Source organism: Protopterus annectens, chromosome 11.part0 (assembly GCF_019279795.1).
Source record: "Protopterus annectens isolate FY-2018-M chromosome 11.part0, PAN1.0, whole genome shotgun sequence".
Classification (NCBI taxonomy): Eukaryota; Metazoa; Chordata; order Ceratodontiformes; family Protopteridae; genus Protopterus; species Protopterus annectens.
The window spans coordinates 1432722055-1432741043 of NC_056745.1; the positions used below are offsets into that span (position 1 = coordinate 1432722055).

Below are 18989 nucleotides of genomic sequence, written 5' to 3' on the forward strand. Positions count from 1 at the left end.
CTTCAGTTTCCAAACAACCTTCACAGTGAAAGCAGGTTAATGTTCATCCATTACATTTATATATTTTTCCACAAAATAAAGAATATTAATCAGATTACAACAGGTAGGAAGGAATGCCTGAAACACCCGATTACACTGCTTTAAATGCTGAACTGTAAGACTATTAATCACATTATAACAGGTAGGAAGGCACACCTGAACCACCCAATTACACTGCTTTAAATGTTGAACTGTAAGACTATTAATCAGATTATAACAGGTAGGAAGGCACACCTGAAACACTGGATTACACTGCTTTAAATGCTGAACTGTAAAAATACTAATCAGATTATAACAGGTTGGAAGGCACGCCTGAAACACTCAATTACACTGCTTTAAATGCTGAACACTAAGAATATTAATTGGATTATAACAGGTCGGAAGGCATGCCTGAAACACCTGATTATACTGCTTTAAATGCTGAACACTAAGAATATTAATCAGATTATAACAGGTTGGAAAGCACACCTGAAACACCCGATTACACTGCTTTAAATGATGAACACTAAGAATATTAATCAGATTATGAGAGGTAGGAAGGCACACCTGAAACACCTGATTATAGTGCTTTAAATGCTGAACACTAAGAATATTAATCAGATTATAACAGGTAGGAAGGCACATCTGAAACACCCGATTACACTGCTTTAAATGCTGAACAGTAAGAATATTAATCAGATTATAACAGGTTGGAAGGCACACCTGAAACACCGGATTACACTGTTTAAATGCTGAACACTAAGAATATTAATCAGATTATGAGAGGTAGGAAGGCACGCCTGAAACACCCAATTACACTGCTTTAAATGCTGAACACTAAGAATATTAATCAGATTATGAGAGGTAGGAAGGCACACCTGAAACACCCGATTACACTGCTTTAAATGCTGAACACTAAGAATATTAATCATATTATAACAGGTAGGAAGGCACACCTGAAACACCCGATTACACTGCTTTAAATGCAGAACACTAAGAATATTAATCAATATTAATCATATTATAACAGGTAGGAAGGCACACCTGAAACACCCGATTACACTGCTTTAAATGCTGAACTGTAAGACTATTAATCATATTATAACAGGTAGGAAGGCACACCTGAAACACCCGATTACACTGCTTTAAATACTGAACTGTAAGACTATTAATCATATTATAACAGGTAGGAAGGCACATATGAAACACCCGATTACACTGCTTTAAATGCTGAACACTAAGAATATTAATCATATTATAACAGGTAGGAAGGCACACCTGAAACACCCGATTACACTGCTTTAAATGCTGAACTGAGACTATTAATCATATTATAACAGGTAGGAAGGCAAACCTGAAACACCCGATTACACTGCTTTAAATGCTGAACACTAAGAATATTAATCATATTATAACAGGTAGGCAGGCACACCTGAAACACCCGATTACACTGCTTTAAATGCTGAACTGTAAGACTATTAATCATATTATAACAGGTAGGAAGGCACACCTAAAACCCCCGATTACACTGCTTTAAATGCTGAACAGTAAGAATATTAATCAGATTATGAGAGGTAGGAAGGCACACCTGAAACACCCGATTACATTGCTTAAATGATGAACACTAAGAATATTAATCAGATTATGAGAGGTAGGAAGGCACACCTGAAACACCTGATTACATTGTTTAAATGCTGAACACTAAGAATATTAATCAGATTATGAGAGATAGGAAAGCACACCTGAAACACCTGATTACATTGCTTTAAATGCTGAACTGTAAGAATATTAATCAGATTATAACAGGTTGGAAGGTACACCTGAAACACCGGATTACACTGCTTTAAATGCTGAACTGTAAGACTATTAATCAGATTATAACAGGTAGGAAGGCACACCTGAAACACCCGATTACACTGCTTTAAATGCTGAACAGTAAGAATATTAATCAGATTATGACAGGTAGGAAGGCACACCCGAAACACACGATTACATTGCTTAAATGATGAACACTAAGAATATTAATCAGATTATGAGAGGTAGGAAGGTACACCTGAAACACCCGATTACACTGCTTTAAATGCTGACCACTAAGAATATTAATCAGATTATGAGAGGTAGGAAGGCACACCTGAAACACCCGATTACACTGCTTTAAATGCTGAACACTAAGAATATTAATCAGATTATGAGAGGTAGGAAGGCACACCTGAAACACCCGATTACATTGCTTAAATGATGAACACTAAGAATATTAATCAGATTATGAGAGGTAGGAAGGCACACCTGAAACACCCGATTACAGTGCTTTAAATGCTGAACAGTAAGAATATTAAGCAGATTATGAGAGGTAGGAAGGCACACCTGAAACACCCGATTACATTGCTTAAATGATGAATACTAAGAATATTAATCAGATTATGAGAGGTAGGAAGGTACACCTGAAACACCCGATTACACTGCTTTAAATGCTGAACACTAAGAATATTAATCAGATTATGAGAGGTAGGAAGGCACACCGGAAACACCCGATTACACTGCTTTAAATGCTGAACACTAAGAATATTAATCAGATTATGAGAGGTAGGAAGGCACACCTGAAACACCCGATTACATTGCTTAAATGATGAACACTAAGAATATTAATCAGATTATGAGAGGTAGGAAGGCACACCTGAAACACCCGATTACACTGCTTTAAATGCTGAACAGTAAGAATATTAATCAGATTATAACAGGTAGGAAGGCACACCTGAAACACCCGATTACACTGCTTTAAATGCAGAACACTAAGAATATTAATCAATATTAATCATATTATAACAGGTAGGAAGGCACACCTGAAACACCCGATTACACTGCTTTAAATGCTGAACAGTAAGAATATTAATCAGATTATGAGAGGTAAAAACCTGAAACACCCAATTACACTGCTTTAAATGCTGAACAGTAAGAATATTAATCAGATTATAACAGGTTGGAAGGCACACCTGAAACACCCGATTACACTGCTTTAAATGCTGAACACTAAGAATATTAATCAGATTATGAGAGGTAGGAAGGCACACATGAAACACCCGATTACACTGCTTTAAATGCTGAACACTAAGAATATTATTCAGATTATGAGAGGTAGGAAGGCACGCTTGAAACACCCGATTACACTGCTTTAAATGCTGAACACTAAGAATATTAATCAGATTATGAGAGGTAGGCAGGCACACCTGAAACACCCGATTACACTGCTTTAAATGCTGAACACTAAGAATATTAATCAGATTATGAGAGGTAGGCAGGCACACCTGAAACACCTGATTACACTGCTTTAAATGATGAACACTAAGAATATTAATCAGATTACAACAGGTAGGAAGGCACACCTGAAACACCCAATTACACTGCTTTAAATGCTGAACACTAAGAATATTAATCAAATTATAACAGGTAGGAAGGCACACCTGAAACACCCGATTACACTGCTTTAAATGCTGAACACTAAGAATATTAATCATATTATAACAGGTAGGAAGGCACACCTGAAACACCCGATTACACTGCTTTAAATGCTGAACTGTAAGAATATTAATCATATTATAACAGGTAGGAAGGCACACCTGAAGCACCCGATTACACTGCTTTAAATGCTGAACTGTAAGAATATTAATGAGATTATAACAGGTTGGAAAGCACACCTGAAACACCCGATTACACTGCTTTAAAAGTGGAGAACTAAAGTAGTTCAGTGAGTATCATTCAGTACAGTTTGCTGTCCAGGAATAAACTGCAAGCGCATCTTCTCCATGCGACACTTACAACAACCCCCCCCCCCCCCCCAAAAAAAAAATATCTGTAAATGGATGGGTGAGCATCGCAGACTTAAAACAGAATAAAAATCAACAGATTTTATGCATGTTTTGACCTGTAGAAAAATAAAATAAAAAAAATAAATAAATCCCCACCCCACCACCACACAGAGACACACTAAACATAAATGAATGGCTCAGCGACATGTACTTCACAGAAAATAAAATTCATAAATATAATTCAATAATTCATAAAATGCATAACTATAACTCATGTTCTGCATGACTTCTTGAATATTCAGGGCAAACAAAAGCCACCCGATCCCATAAATGGAAGATTCAGTTGCATATAGGACTTGATTGTTGTACTGAATATGAACAAAATGACCTGTAAAAGACTCAGAGCAAGCACTCCCACTATTATTTATACACACACACACACACACACACACACACATATATATATATATATATATATATATGTATATATATATATATATATATATATATATATGTATTATACACCATGACCACCACAAAAAGATTAATAGCAGAGACTTAAAATTCACAAACTTAGTGCATGTTTGAATAATCACTAAACATCCAATAAATGGAACATGTATTCTCCTTTATTCAAAAAATTTGGAAAGAAGACAGTTAGATTAATATTCTAAGAGAATTCTGTGTAGCTAATTTAGGAAAAAGGGAGGGGCTTGGTGCATAAGGAAACCCTATCCTTGTGGAAGAAAATAAAGTAATTGCTACCAGGACAAAGGCTTGTAGCAAGAGAGTTATATTATAAGGGGTAGGATGCTTGAGTGGAGGTCTAAGAAAGGTCCCTCTCAGGAAACCTTTAGGCAACTTGGATGAGGCTAAAGAAGTCGGATTCTCTCCAATATAAAAACTTGAGACTGACACTAGTTGAATCTTTACAGTTGAATAACTAGCTCCATTACGGAAAATGGAAGCAGGAAAATCTAATTCTGCTGATATAAGGGATGAAAAGGGATCTAGATTTCTCTATGAGGCCCAAATGGAGAATCATTTCCATTTACTTTTGTAAACTTTCTTAGTGGATGGTTGCAAAGAAGTAAGAATATGGACCACTTGGGAGGAAAGACTGGACTAACTAGCCATCACTGAATGTGAAGTAACCATGTGGCTAGCTTTAGGGGGGCTCAAATGTCTAGATGAGGTACTCTGGATGGATAAGAGAAGAGATCTGTATTTGGGTACAAACACCCAAGGGGGGGGGGAGTGTAACAGATGAGGCCAGAGAACGGGAAAACACACTTGTCAAGGACAGAAAGGAGCAATGAGAAAGACCTTGATCTTCAGTTGTAATGCTTTCTGCAGAAATTGCAGAATTAGGAGAATTGGTAAGAAGGTAAATAGGAGACTGAAATCCAATCATGAATTAGAGCTTCTCTCAGGGATTCCTCCTTCAAGCGCTCAAAGCAAAGAACGTGCTGTATTTAGAATTGGCGGGAAAAGCAAAAAGATTTCAGCATGACTGGCCCCATCTATGAAAGATTTGTGTCACCACTGTTGGATTGAGAGACCACTAGTGAGGTAGCAGAGTAGATCTGCTTAGTCTGTCTGCTAAAACATTGGTCTTCCCCGATATGTGCATTGCCATCAGAAAGCGGCTAGAAGCTATCACCCAGAGCCACACACTCATAGTTTCTCGACAAATTGGGTAACAGTGTGTCCCCCTTGTTTGTTCATGTACAAAACTAGTAACATGTTGTTGGTCTGGATAGAAATCATCCCTACAGGAAGAACATCCTGAAAAGCCTGTAATGTTAGGAGGACTCGTCTCTAAGACACTGATGGGAAGATTAGAATCTGATGGGGACCACATGCCTTGGACCATTTTTCCCATGTAATGCACCCCTCCTCACCCTAGCTGGGAAGTGCTCATGGTCACTGTGGTTTTGACAGAGGGATGAAAAAAGAGATGGCCGCGAATAACTTCTAGAGACTGAATCCACCAAGTTATATGGTACCTGCAGATTTTTGTTAAACAGATTAGAAAAGTCATGGGCTGGAATCTGGTGGACCACTGGACTGCTACTATCCACTACAACACACTCATATAATACCTTGCCAAAAGGACCAACATAACGGAGGCCGTCATCAACCCTAAAAGTTGAAGAACCAGTCTTGCAGTCAGTGCTTGATGGGAAAGGAGTTGTAGGGCCTGATTTCTTAGAATGACTAAACTGTTCATCAGTAACCTTGTAATTTGAATGATTGTGTCTAAGTGTACTCCTATTAACTCCAGACCCTGTACTGGGAAAAACTGTGATTTGTCCTGGTTTTCTTTAATTCCTAGATGGGAGCACAGCTGAAGCAAACAATTCCTGGCCCAGACTAGCAAAGATCTGGTAGGAGAAGTAAACAGCCAGTCATCCAGATAGGAGAACACCCAGAATCCTTGCATTCTGAGATAAGCTGCCACCACTGCCATGCATCTGATGAACACTTGGGGGACTGTGGTGAGGCCAAAGGGCTGGGCTGTGACCTTGGGGCCAAACAAAGTCAAGCCATCAAACAAGATTTTGATAGAAAATGTCTTAAAGGTATCAGTGAAGTCACACAAGAGTATCCAGACATGCCTCCTTATAGCAATGCCTGTTCCTGAGACTCTAAAAACACCTTCCATTGCATTGGATACAAGCTGCATGGAGGTGTTCAACAAGGACTGAAAGGGTGGCCAGCTGCAAATCCACTATTTTTCTGTCTCCCTCAGACAAGGACTCAAAAAGAGACTCTGAGAGCTCCTATGCCAAGTCTCTCTGAAACCTAGTCATGTGTGTGAAATAATTCAGTGACCTTAACGCAGAAGCAGCTGAAAAGTAAACTCATTTCCTACACCTGTCAAAAGCCCTGAAGTCTTTTTTATGGGGATGGACAGATGACCTTTCTTCTGCTAGCGCCTTCTTAGTGCCTGCTGCTACTACCATGACATCCAATATTTGTTTGGCTTTCTGGGAATTGGTTCTGTGACATTCGGTTCCTTCCATGCCCAGTGGGAGATTAAATCAAGCATCTCATCAGCCAGGGGAAGCACCCAAGGAGTACCTGAGCCAGAACCAAAAGCCTCAAGAAACACAGATTCCACCTGAGAAGAAGCTTTGGAGAATCAACCTCCTTTCTGTCCAAGAAGCTAAAAGATCTCCCCGAATAAGATGTCCTCAAGGGGTGATTTGGCAACCCCCCACCCCTTCATCAAAATTCATGTCTTCTGTCAGAGACTCCTGGGGGGGGGGTTCAATGTGTCACCTCCGTACACTTATGCTTCTGAGGAGTCTCCATGGTAAAAGTTCCAGAGAGGACTCAGAAGTCTGAAGGGTGTACTGAATGAGGACAGTCTCAAGGCTAGTATGAACTAGCTATCCCAATGAAACAGAATAAGTAGGATCAGCATCCAAGGCTATCGGTTAATGGATGGAGTTGAGATGGGTACAGATGTCCATTCTCCAGCCTTGGAGAGAGCTCTCTCCACTGCCTCAAAGGCAAAAGCCGAGAGGGAGCCCAAGACTACCCTGGTAAAAAAAGAACCTACCACACCAGCAAGACCACCAAACAGACAACAACACAGGAGACAAGCTAGCACTGAGGCTCTGAGGGGAGGGGACAGCTCTGAAAGCTTTGGAGTTGAAGTTACCCCCAGACTCTATGCCAAAGCTTCGGCTCGGAGATCCATCAGGCTCCGATTTTGTTGCAGCCAGTTGGGTCAGAGACGATGATGGAGTCAAAGATGACCACAACCTCGAATCAGACATGGGACAACCCAGAAGAACTCAGACCCAGCATCCCCAAACCCAGAGAATGGATCAGGACAGGAGTAACCATAGGCAAGGAATTAGGTCCAGAGCTCATGGGTTCGATGGGAGAAGGAGCCACGAGAACCTACGACTTAATTTTGGCCCTGAAAAACTTAATCATTCTATCCCCATCAGCTTCTGTCAAGCTTTTGGAAGTCCTGATGGAAGTCCTGATGGACCTTAATGATGAAGATGTGAAGGGTGACCTCAAAGTCCTCTGTAAAGGTCTCTCCTGTAGAAAGAGGGATCACAGCCAAGGGGAGATTAAATCTGGGGAAAATCTTGGCTCCGGCAAGGGAGAAACCTTGAAGCACACCAGGAGGATCTGAAGGCTTGGAAACTTTAGAAGTCGGAGCCAATGATAAAACTGATGGAGTGGTCAGGGGATTGCATCCTCACCTCTCTGCCCTTTTCTTTTCTGTGGGCCTATCAATATTGTCTCCCTTGTGTTTATCCAAGGACTTTTTCCCAGATTGGAATCCTCCAGGTGCAGATTTTAAAATTCAGAAAGGATGAGACCCTCGAGAATTAGCTTATTATGTCATTCAATCATGGCTCAGTGACCAAAGGCTGTGAAAACTGAGCAATCCTCCTCTAGATGAGCTACTCCCAAACAATGCACACACTTTAGATATGAATCAGAATTTGCCAATTTGTGGCTACAAGCCACATGCTTTAAAACCAGTAGGTTTGTCCAACATAGTCCCTAAAAGAAAGGAAAGTCACAGGTAACACTACCAACAATGGTAACAAGAATACACAAAGAATACAACCGGAGTATATATGAAAAGACAAGAAATATCAACAACAGTATCAACAACTATTAGATAATAATAAAGAATACTAATAAGAAGGGAAACACTCAAAAAAGATGCAAAGGATTCCTGAGCCAATGAATCAAATCCATTCTCTACAATCAGCAAACAAGATTTGAGGTAATGTTGGGGACAGGAGGGGATTAATGGTAAGGGGAGGAGCCTGAGCTACGAATCCTAAGTCTGGAAAAAGCAGCTGAAGTTGGATCCGAAACACATCAGCTGAGGAATGAATGGAAAGGACGACAACAGATCTGATAATGTGATCCATACACAAAACCTTAAGAAATGCCTGAAGGCTGAATGAATAGAGATGTGATAAGCATCTTTTAAATCTAGTGTTACCAGGAAACTTGAATGAGGAAGAAGAGGGAACAGGGTGTGAAGTGACATCATTTTGAATTTGGGTGTTATTCCAAACAGGTTTAGGAAAGAAAGATTCAGAAATGGTCCCCAAGGATTTTCTTTCTTTAACACAAAACATATCCTTGAATAAAAAAACTTTCCCACCTGGGAAGGAGGAACTGGTTACATCAAACCCTGGGACAGCATGTGACGAAGGACATGTGGAAATGAGAGAGTCTGGTCTGGCAGATAAGGGATTATCCCCAGGAAACTACAAAATAAATTGGCAACTAGAGGTGCAAAAAAAAAAAAATAACTGTAAAGAATTCAAACAGTGACACACCGAAAAAATGCTGCTCCTGCAAATAATTTGTAAAATATCCACTATTTATTTAGCACTTTCGTCTTTTGAAAATACTTCATCAGAATGAATGACTTTTGTTTAAGACACATATAACCACAACCAGGAAGAGACCATTACTTCACTTCCTGGGGCTCACCCTACATAGGCAAAGATAGTTTTTATGGGTCATCTTGTGGAATTATTGCACTGTCTTTTTAAATTCTTTAAGTGTGTTGTGAGCCCCAAGAAGTGATATAATGGCCACTTCCTGGTTGTGGTTATATATGTGTCAAACAAAAGTCATTCATTCTGATGAAGTATTTTCAAAAGACGAAAGTGCTAAATAAATAGTGGATATTTTACAAATTCTGTTTGGAAGAGCGGCATTTTTTTCGGTGTGCCACTGTTGGAGGTGTTCTTTAGGATTATCCCCAGGAAAGGAAGAATTTCCTCACAATCTCATATGTACTGAGTTATCTTCCACACCCATTTGTCTGATACTATCTGTTGCAAAAGAGAAAGATGGAGATTCAGACTTTCTGGAAGGGAAATGGTGCTGTAAGGGCAGGGGATCCCTTAAACAGTCATTCTGACTTGGACTGTCCTTGGTTTTGAGAGGTTCCAGAATTATTTTTGAAACCCCATTGCCACTTCTTAAATGCTTGCCTTTGTTAAGACAGTTTGTTTATTTATTTTTGCCCAAATTAGACGAGATCTTATAGAATACCTAAGAAATTTTGGAAAATGAGTGCTGAAAAATCTTTAGAGATTTTCTGGATCAGCTTGCCCCTTTCATCACATGTTTTGATCACCTCTGCAATAGAGGGGACCAATCACTAAACCTCTATCCATAGAAGAATTTAAAATCTCATTGGTAACATCCTCTGGGAAGTTCTAAGAATGCAGCCATGCAAACCTCCTTAAAAAAGTACCAGTGGCAATAGCCCTGGAAGTATCAGAGTCATACACACACTGCAAACAATGAATGGAGACTTGTGCAACAGAAGAAACTAAATCATTTAAGGCAGGTGATTCTTCCCAAGAAAAAAATGCAGATCAAATATTCAGCATATTTGTCGGAACAAAATTCTGAAAATCAAAGTTGCAGATGTAGACACCTTTCCCTTACCTGTCAATAATGTTCTACTACTTATCAGAAAGAGTAGGACTGGAATTAACTAGTGGGATCAATTAAGCTATATCTGCTGGGTCAGGTTTGAGAATATAGTGTATAAAATTAATATAAAAACTGGGGAAATTTATACATCCTATTCACCTTTTAGAGGCAGACGGCTGACTATCCGGAAAATTGCATGCAGTAACATACACATCCTGTAAAGCAGACAGAACAGGAGAAATGTGTGTGGGTCGTGGAAAATACTTCAGTAATAACCCATAGTATTTTCTGAGGGACTTAGAAACCTCACTGTTTTCGCACTGCAAACACTGGTACATTCTAGCAATCATCTCAGAGAAAGAGGAAACCCTCATAGGGAGAATCCCTCGGAGTGTGAAACAAAATCTAAGGAGAAAACTCTCTATCTTTCCCTGCGTCTTCCTGTTCAGATTCAGAATCTTGAATCTCTTCAGGAATAGAGGATTTCATCTTTCTTTTACCAGAATCTACTTTACAAGAAGGATCAATAGCCTAAATTAAACCCTGATCAAACCCAGTAAACTCCTCTTATCCAAAGAAATTTGAGGAGGAGTAGATACATGTTTGGTTTTCTGTTTCTTTTTGACAGGGAAAATGGAGCCAAGTGTGTTACTAATGTTACTAATAGCAGCAGCTGCTTCCCCAGGGATGGACACAGCATTCTGACAGAACAGGGAATCCTTTCCTGTTCCTTCTCCCAGGACCAGCAAGAGTGGCTCTCCCTTACTCACTAATGGCACCACCAACAGCCACAAAGGATGTGGCTAACCCCCAGTCCATAGAGGATGTAGGTGCTATACCAGAGGGATCTTGGGTAAAAAATGAGTGGTCTGAGGTACAAGAAATGGCCACAGCAGAGTGTCCCACTGTTCCACTCTTGGTCACATGATCAGTCCTTCTTCTAGCCACAAAAAGGAAAAACTTAAGCAAACAGCCTTTGCCTCCACAGCACATTAGCAATTTGCCTCAGATGCAGGTACGTCACTTTGATGATTACCATTATAGTAAATGTATTTACACGACTGTACTATGTTCTTCATAAGGATTGCTGTTGTAGTAGCCTAAGCTAAATGGACAGATCATCATAGCTTAGGTAGACTTGGAGTTGGAAAGATGAGGTTAAAGGAGCCCATGAACAATGGTCAGAGCAAAGCCTGCCCTAGACCTGGTGAAGAAATCTAGTTTACAGTGCTTTGTAACAGTGTGCACAGAAAAACAAGTTCCTGCTTCTAGAATACTTCTAGAATTCAACCCTTTCTAAAAGGCCACAGAGAAAGCCAAGGCCACAGTAAAATGTGCCTTGACCCTGCCTGCAGGAGTTTTGTTGTGGTGAGTGTAATAAAAAGTAAAAGCATTTAGAAATGGTCTGTTTTTACAACGGTTCTCCTTTTTTCTTACCTTCATAAGAAATAAAAAACTAATTCTGGTCTGTGGACATCAAAGGTATGGAGTATCCTTTCATCTTCATTTTATGTTTTGTAAAGAGGACAGGGAGATGGCTAGCTTGGCTTACAGTACGCTCGGATACCACTTTAAGAACTCCTCATTCTTTTATGCCAAAAGAAACCATACATCTGGGGAAAATGAGATTAAGGATGACACACCATAAGAGCTTGCAACTTAGACGGTTACTCTGTTTGCATGATCAGAGCATTAAGATGGTTTTCCATGTCAAGAACCTCAAGTTAGGTTGATTATCTTGTTCAAACAGAGCAAGAATTACTTTTGTTAACACATAATTAATATCCTAAGGATCAGCCACCTCCGTTTTCTAGAGGCTTCATATGAAACGCTTTGAGGATTAAGACAGGCCACAAGATAGAAACTCACACAAATACTGTAGAACTAGAGAAACACCATCTTTGAATGGATGCCATTTCTTCTCTTGCAACAACTAGAGAACCTTTTCCATTTGCTATTGCAGGATTTTCGGGTAGCAGGTTTTATTTCCTCCATTAATATCTGCTGCATGTCCTCAAGAGGTGCCTAAAAAGTATTAAAACTCAATCATCCAGGAAGTCAGATGAAGTGGCTTGGGTTTCAGATGCATCAAACACCCCTGGTCTTGTGTGAGTAAATCCAGTCTGTGAGGGAGGCTTGTGGTAAATGCCCCTGGCCATTTCTAAAAGGAGTACCATTGTTGCTTGGACCAGAAGGGAGTCACTACAGTGATCTCTGGAGAGTCCTTCTAAACTTTTAGAATTACCCTGGATATTACAGGAAAGGGTAGAAAATCATACAGGAACACTCATGTTTAAGAAAAAGCATCCATCTTCCCGGTCTTCTTGTATGGAGTTCTGCAGCACAACTGTTTGGAGAGGAAGCAGAAAGACCTATTTGAGGTGTTCCCCACAGATGGACTAAATCTAAGTCTCTCTGTTTCAGTTTCCATTCATGAGGGTCTGACCTAGCCCTGCTCAGCTTGTCTGCCACAAAATTTTGCTCTAACAGTATGCAAGATGCTTGTAGATTGAGATTGTGTTGAAAAGCTATATCCCACGCTAACATGGCTAGTCTGCACAGAAGGTAAGCCTGCACAGAAGGTAAGATCTTATTCTCCCTTGCTTGTTTATGTACCACATCACTCTGTAAACATTTGCAGAGGTCCTGGTAGACTACAAATCAATGACAGACTTGAAAGCATTTATAGGAGCCAACATATCTTATTTTTATATGTTTTGGTCTGTATGTCTGTCTTGTTCTGAAGACTCTGAAAGTACAGTTGTGTAAGTTGCACTTCCTCATAACAGCAGATGTTTTAATTCTTCACTGCTGCCGTTTCTTATAACCTATATGGGCTGCTTTCAGCCTACTAAACAACAACAAGCCAGCTTCAAAAAGCTTTGGCTCCCCCCGATACCTTCACTCTGACTGCTGATTACTTTCCCTCTTTGGGGTCAGCCAGATGTCAGAGTGAAGATTTCTTCAGAACTTTCTTGAACATACAAGGAGAGAAGAACCTAACAATCCTGAATCAAACAACCAATAACAACAAGGAAATAAAGTGCAGGCAAACAAAATACTACTTTACATCCCAACAACAAACTATATAAAACAGTAGAGGGATAGAGGGTGGGTGTGGTTAGTGCAATGGTGAGGAATTCAACCATCTACTGTTATGGGTAGGACCAACTTAACACAACTGTTCTATGTTCATGTTTCCATTGCTGCAGTAGCCTTTAGGCTTTATGGATGGATTATCAACGCCTATCCCACCTAGGAGGAGGAAGGATACAGGTCCAGGAGCCCCTGAAGAATGGTCCTAGCAAAACTAGATCAGGACCTCATAAATGAATCAAGTTCATAATGCTTTGTAAAAATATGTACAGAGGACCATGTAGTGGCCCCCTAGAATGCTAACAGAATCCACCCTTTTCCAGGTTGTCATTGAAGAAAACAAGGCTCTAGTAAAGCATGCCTTCATATTTCCTCGAATGGATTTGCCATGGTGGGATAACAAAAGTAATAGCTGAGGACAACTACCTGGAAACTGATTAGACACACAGTGTCTGTTGTTTTTTTGTCTCTTGATAAGAAATAAACAGCCAATCAGCTTTCTAAAGGACTTAGTTCTGTCAAGATAGTACCTGAGCTACCTATGCAGGTCCAGAGTGAGCTGAATCCTTTCTTCCTATTTTTATGTTCTGGGTAGAAATTCATGGTTTGATTCAAAATAAACTCTGAAATCAGTCTGGGTAGGAATGAGGGATTTGTTCTTTAACAGACCCTATCCTTGTAGAAAATTAAATAGGACTCACTCGGGTCTATATTAGAATGTGGAAATGTCATTATTTCAAATGTTCTAACATTGACCCCTATTCAGCAAACGCTGAAAATAGTGAAACGACAGATAACCAAATTTTTTCCTAGGGAAAGAATTTGGTTATCCGTTTCTGTCATTTTGCTATTTTCAGTGCTGTGGTGGAAAGTTACAGGTTGGGTTCAGGTAAGTGTGCGATTGGGCATGGGTTAGGTGAGTTAGGGTTAGGGTGCGAGGGAGGTATGTGTGCGATTGTGTGGACGTGAGGGTTAGGGCGAGTTAGGGTTAGGGCATGGGTGAGGTGAGTGTGCGATAGTGACGGACCTTAGAGTTAGGATTTGGGTTAAGGTAAGTGGATAGTTAGTGGTGTTTTGTACAGTTTAGTGTAGGGTTAGCTGCAAGATTTTGGGTATATGTGTGTGGCTTGCTGTTTGTTTGGTGTGCTTGTGCTGTGTGTATGTGTTTTGGAACAGCAAATTTTTTCCCTAGGAAAAAATTTGCTGTTCTGAATGTTCGAGGTTGTCAGTGTTCGCTGAATAGGGGTCGATGTTAGAACATTCAAAATAATGACATTTCGATGTTCTAATATAGACCCAGCTCACCCACCATGAGTGCCTGCAACTCGGATACTCATCTTGCAGAGGTCATAGCAATAAATTAGTACAGTTTTCCAAGTTAAGAACCTTAAATCAGCTTGACGGGCAGGTTCAAAAGGTGACACGGTGAACTTCTCCAGCACAAAGTTGAGATCCCAAGGAGGAACAACCTGTTTACAGGGTAGTCTCTGCTGTAAAACTCCTTTCAGAAACTATTTTACCACAAACAGAGAAGAAAGCAAAGTATCCACAGAGAGACAACTGAAATGGGTGACCATTTGAAATGTCAGGTCTCACTAGAGCTGGTCCTAAAACACACAGACTGAATGGTCAAAAGATCAGACTTACATATACTAAGTCCAAAATCCCATTTCTCAGAATACTTATTTTTCTCCAAAGTATGGTAAGCTTGGAGTTGGTATATACAAGTTCAGAAGGGGGGGGGGCTTGTCCACATGCAAAAAGAAATTTTAAGGAGAAGATTGATTTTTGAGAATCTCTTCTTTGGGTTTTTGGTCTTTTTTTTTCAGCTTGTAGGCACTCAGCATTTCGAGTGCTGACATTTCAAAAGGGAGCATTCACACAAGATGAACCTTTATAGAGGAATAATAGAGACTAGGGGAATGAAACTCACAAATATTTGAGCACCAGTGCTAAAAAAATCCATGCTAGTATCCTTGTTATTGGCTAGGAAACATATTAGAAAATTGTTTCACCTTACCAATATAGGATTTCCTAGTAGCAAGCTTTCTTGCCTCCTTTAGTACTTGCTAAACAGCCTCATGAAATAACTGTCTAAAAAGTATTAGAATGGAATAATTCATGGAGTCAGCTGAAGTTGATTGAGATGTATCAAACTATCCCTGCGATGTATATGAGTAGATCCAGTCTGTAAAGAAGCTTGCAGTAATTACCCTCTGCCAGTTCCGAAAGACAGAACCAATGTTGCCTGGGCCAAAAAGAGGTCACACGAATGATTTTTGGGGTATCCTTTAGAATCTTCAGAACTACCCTGGATATCAGTGGAAATAGAAGAAAGACATAAAGGAACATTCCTTTCCAAGGGAATGAAAAGTGCATCTGTTTTCCAGCCTTACTTGCAAGGACCCCTGGAGCAAAATTTGTTTAGTTGTCTGTTTCGAAAGGAGGCAAACAGGTCTATTTGAGTTGTTCCCCACAGCTGGATCAGTTCTTGGAAGACCCCTTTGTTCAATTTCCATTCAAGAGGGTCTGTTCTGTTCCTGCTCAGCTTGTCTGCCACTATGTTTTGCTATGTTGCAATGTAATATAGTTGGATGTTAAAGGAATGCTGAAGAGCAAACTATCAACCAATCAGAGACAGTATGCAAAGGGGGTACAATCTTGATCCTCCCTGCCTGTTTATGTACCACATTACTGTGGTATTACCTGTAATCATCTGAAGTGGTCCTGTGGATCATAGGTGATGGACATACTTCAAGGCATGTATCACAGCCAACATCTCCTTTATGTTGATGTGCTTTAATCTGTCTCAAAGACTCTAAAACCTTTGCACCTTTACCTTATAGAAAATGCTTCCCAAGTAAAATATGATGCGTCAGTAAAGAGAGGCTGGTTTGGAGCCTTAGGACAGAAGGGGAGACCTGGGTTTAGTTGATTCTATCAATGAAGCCCCCTTTTTATAGAAACAAAAACTGGAATTTGATACTCCAAAGAACGCAAATGCCGGGTACATGTGTTTTTCTAGAAACCACTCCATCTTTTTCATTTGTAATCTAGTTTGGGGAATCATAAGAATCATAGAAGCCATGAACCCTAGAATCCTAGGAAATTCTCTTGCAGAAGTCTGAGACTGACTGGGGAAGTTTAGAAAATATTCCAAATAAAAATCCACCTTCTTGTGTCAAAAGGGCCTGTCTAAGGTAAGAATATCATCTTTAAGAATAGACACCATGTCTTCAGATGAATGTCTAACCTTCTGTTTTTTTCTTTATGTGTAAAACCCTGAAAGAAGACTAACCAGGAGATGGCCATTCAGCCCTGTCAATAGGTCTCTTTCCCTAGTTACCCTGAGAAGCATCCTCTGGACTGTCTCCCAGACCCAAAGAAGATGGTTCTCCCATGCCAGAATCACACACTAGAACAGTCAAAGAGGATGTGGCTGACATGGTGGCTATAAGGACTACTACACCAGGGGAGCCCAAAGAAGCAGTGAGTGGTGTGAGGAACACTGGCTGGCCACTACAGGCTCACTCACTAACAGAGGAGGCATTTATGAATAATAACAAGTCTGAAAATAATGTCCTGTGTAGTAATGATGAATGGACTGCTCTTATCTGCTCACTGGAATCAAAGGTAATAAACTTTAAGAGATTCCAATGGCAAAGGTTCCTGTTCAGCTCCGGTTTTCCTGCTATCTTTTCAACACAGCTTTCCTGACCAACACAGCACAGTAATAATCATTTAGGAAATAACTCAAATAAGCCAGGGCCCAAGAGGCCATGGGTTTACAGATGCTCTGGGATGCATTTTAGAACATTTTCTTAGCCTTTAAACCAAAAACCAATGGTGGTCTAAACAAAAATCAAGAAAATAAAAAAAAAAAACTCAGTCTTATTTTTTTTTCAAAGAAGATATAAGCTGTGCCCAAGGCTTAATGTTCAAAGCTGACAAAATAATAGCTCACAATAAACTAACAAGCCAGTTGTGGGAATATACAAGTCCTCTGGGAAAACTGTCTGCCTCTCTAAACCATCACAAAAAAACAGTCACTGCCTGTGCATCACTCTGGTGTTAAACTAGGATGAAACCAGAGGTTTAAATTGCCTTAGTCTTATATTTTAAGTGACTGCTGGTATACATAATACATAGCATGCCTCCTCACACCTCACCATACCTCTTAACCTGTTAGAGCAGGGGTGTCCAACCTTCTGGCATGCCGGTGCCGCATTGAGTGAACAGAAATTGTCTTGGGGCCGCATATACAATATATCATATAGTTAACTCTTTTGCTGCTGCGGAGATCAAAATCGACCACCTGGCTGTACTGTAGGTGCATTTGAACAATGAATAAATGTAATAAATGCCTAATAGTTGCCTTAAAATTCTAATTCTCATTCTCTAATCTAACAGTTAACGCGAACATCTTAGTTAATATATTATTTTTACAAATAAACAGATATTCACTGCAGCATTGGCATTTCTCACTGGGAAAACCACTCCAGCAGTCCAACTACATAAAATGTCAACATTAGCAGTCTTACAATACTGTAATTCACAAAAATAAGCCAACACATTTGCAATAAAGAATTCACATTACTGACTTAATAAAATGATGCTGAATAAGCTACAAGAGGGTCTCACCCAAACAAATAACTGGTGCCAGAATCATGGCTTCAAGCTAAATGCCAAAAAATGCATCATCATCCTCTTTGAGGAGAGTGATGTCCCCACAGATTATCACATTAATAATAATACTGTAAGCACGCAATCAGTCATGAGGTGCTTGGACACCCAGGTTGATAGGTTTACTTTTGACCACCACGTTGTCTCCGTTGTATGGAAGGCTTTTTACATGGCCCACTTCATTAGGAAGGGTATCTCATCCAGAGACAAGGAGGTCATAACATCCCTGTATTCTTCCTTTACAAGAGCCATTATTGAGCACAATGCCCCTTTTGGCATGTTCCTCAGCAAAACAACCCTGACAAAAGAAAGACTACAACCATTTCTGACAAAAAAGGTCAAAGGACTAAGTTCACTTAGTTATCCAAACAGACTAAAAAGCTTCTTGCTTTCCTCTGTCTCTCACTGGCCCCTATAAATTTCATCACTGGCTTCCTTTCCAGGCTAAGAAAGATCCTGCCTTAAGAGACTTCCTCTACCCCAGAAATACTGGTTATATTTAAAATGCTCACAGCCTTCACTGCAACATAAACAAGCCACTCTATATGGATAGGTTCTTGGCACAAAAACTTCAACTTCTGTAAAAAGCTCCTCTCATTATCAAACAATGTAGTTCAGCAACACGACAACTGGATGGAGAGCCATAAATGTACTCCGTGAGTAAGTAGCATAGCCTTAATCAAACCAGATGGAAAATCCACATGCTAAACTTTCCTAGCTGGATGGCTAAGATCTAATATTGGTTACTCAAGTCTACTTGCTCAAGAAGAGGGGCCTATTTAACAAAGAATTCCATTTGCAAAAATATATTCAGTATACACATTAAATCTCTCTCTCTTACACTTACACACACACACACACACACACACACACACACACACACACACACACACACACACACACACACACAGCCCCTACTTGTAAAATAGGCAACCT

The 18989-nt window shown here is 39.9% G+C and overlaps 1 protein-coding gene across 7 annotated transcripts in view; it reads right to left on the minus strand.

Moving 5' to 3' along the window:
• The window catches only part of LOC122815888 (ankyrin repeat domain-containing protein 26-like), a 2190206-nt gene that overhangs the window by 2144256 nt on the left and 26961 nt on the right, over positions 1-18989 (minus strand). The gene's annotated exons all lie outside the window — the stretch shown is intronic.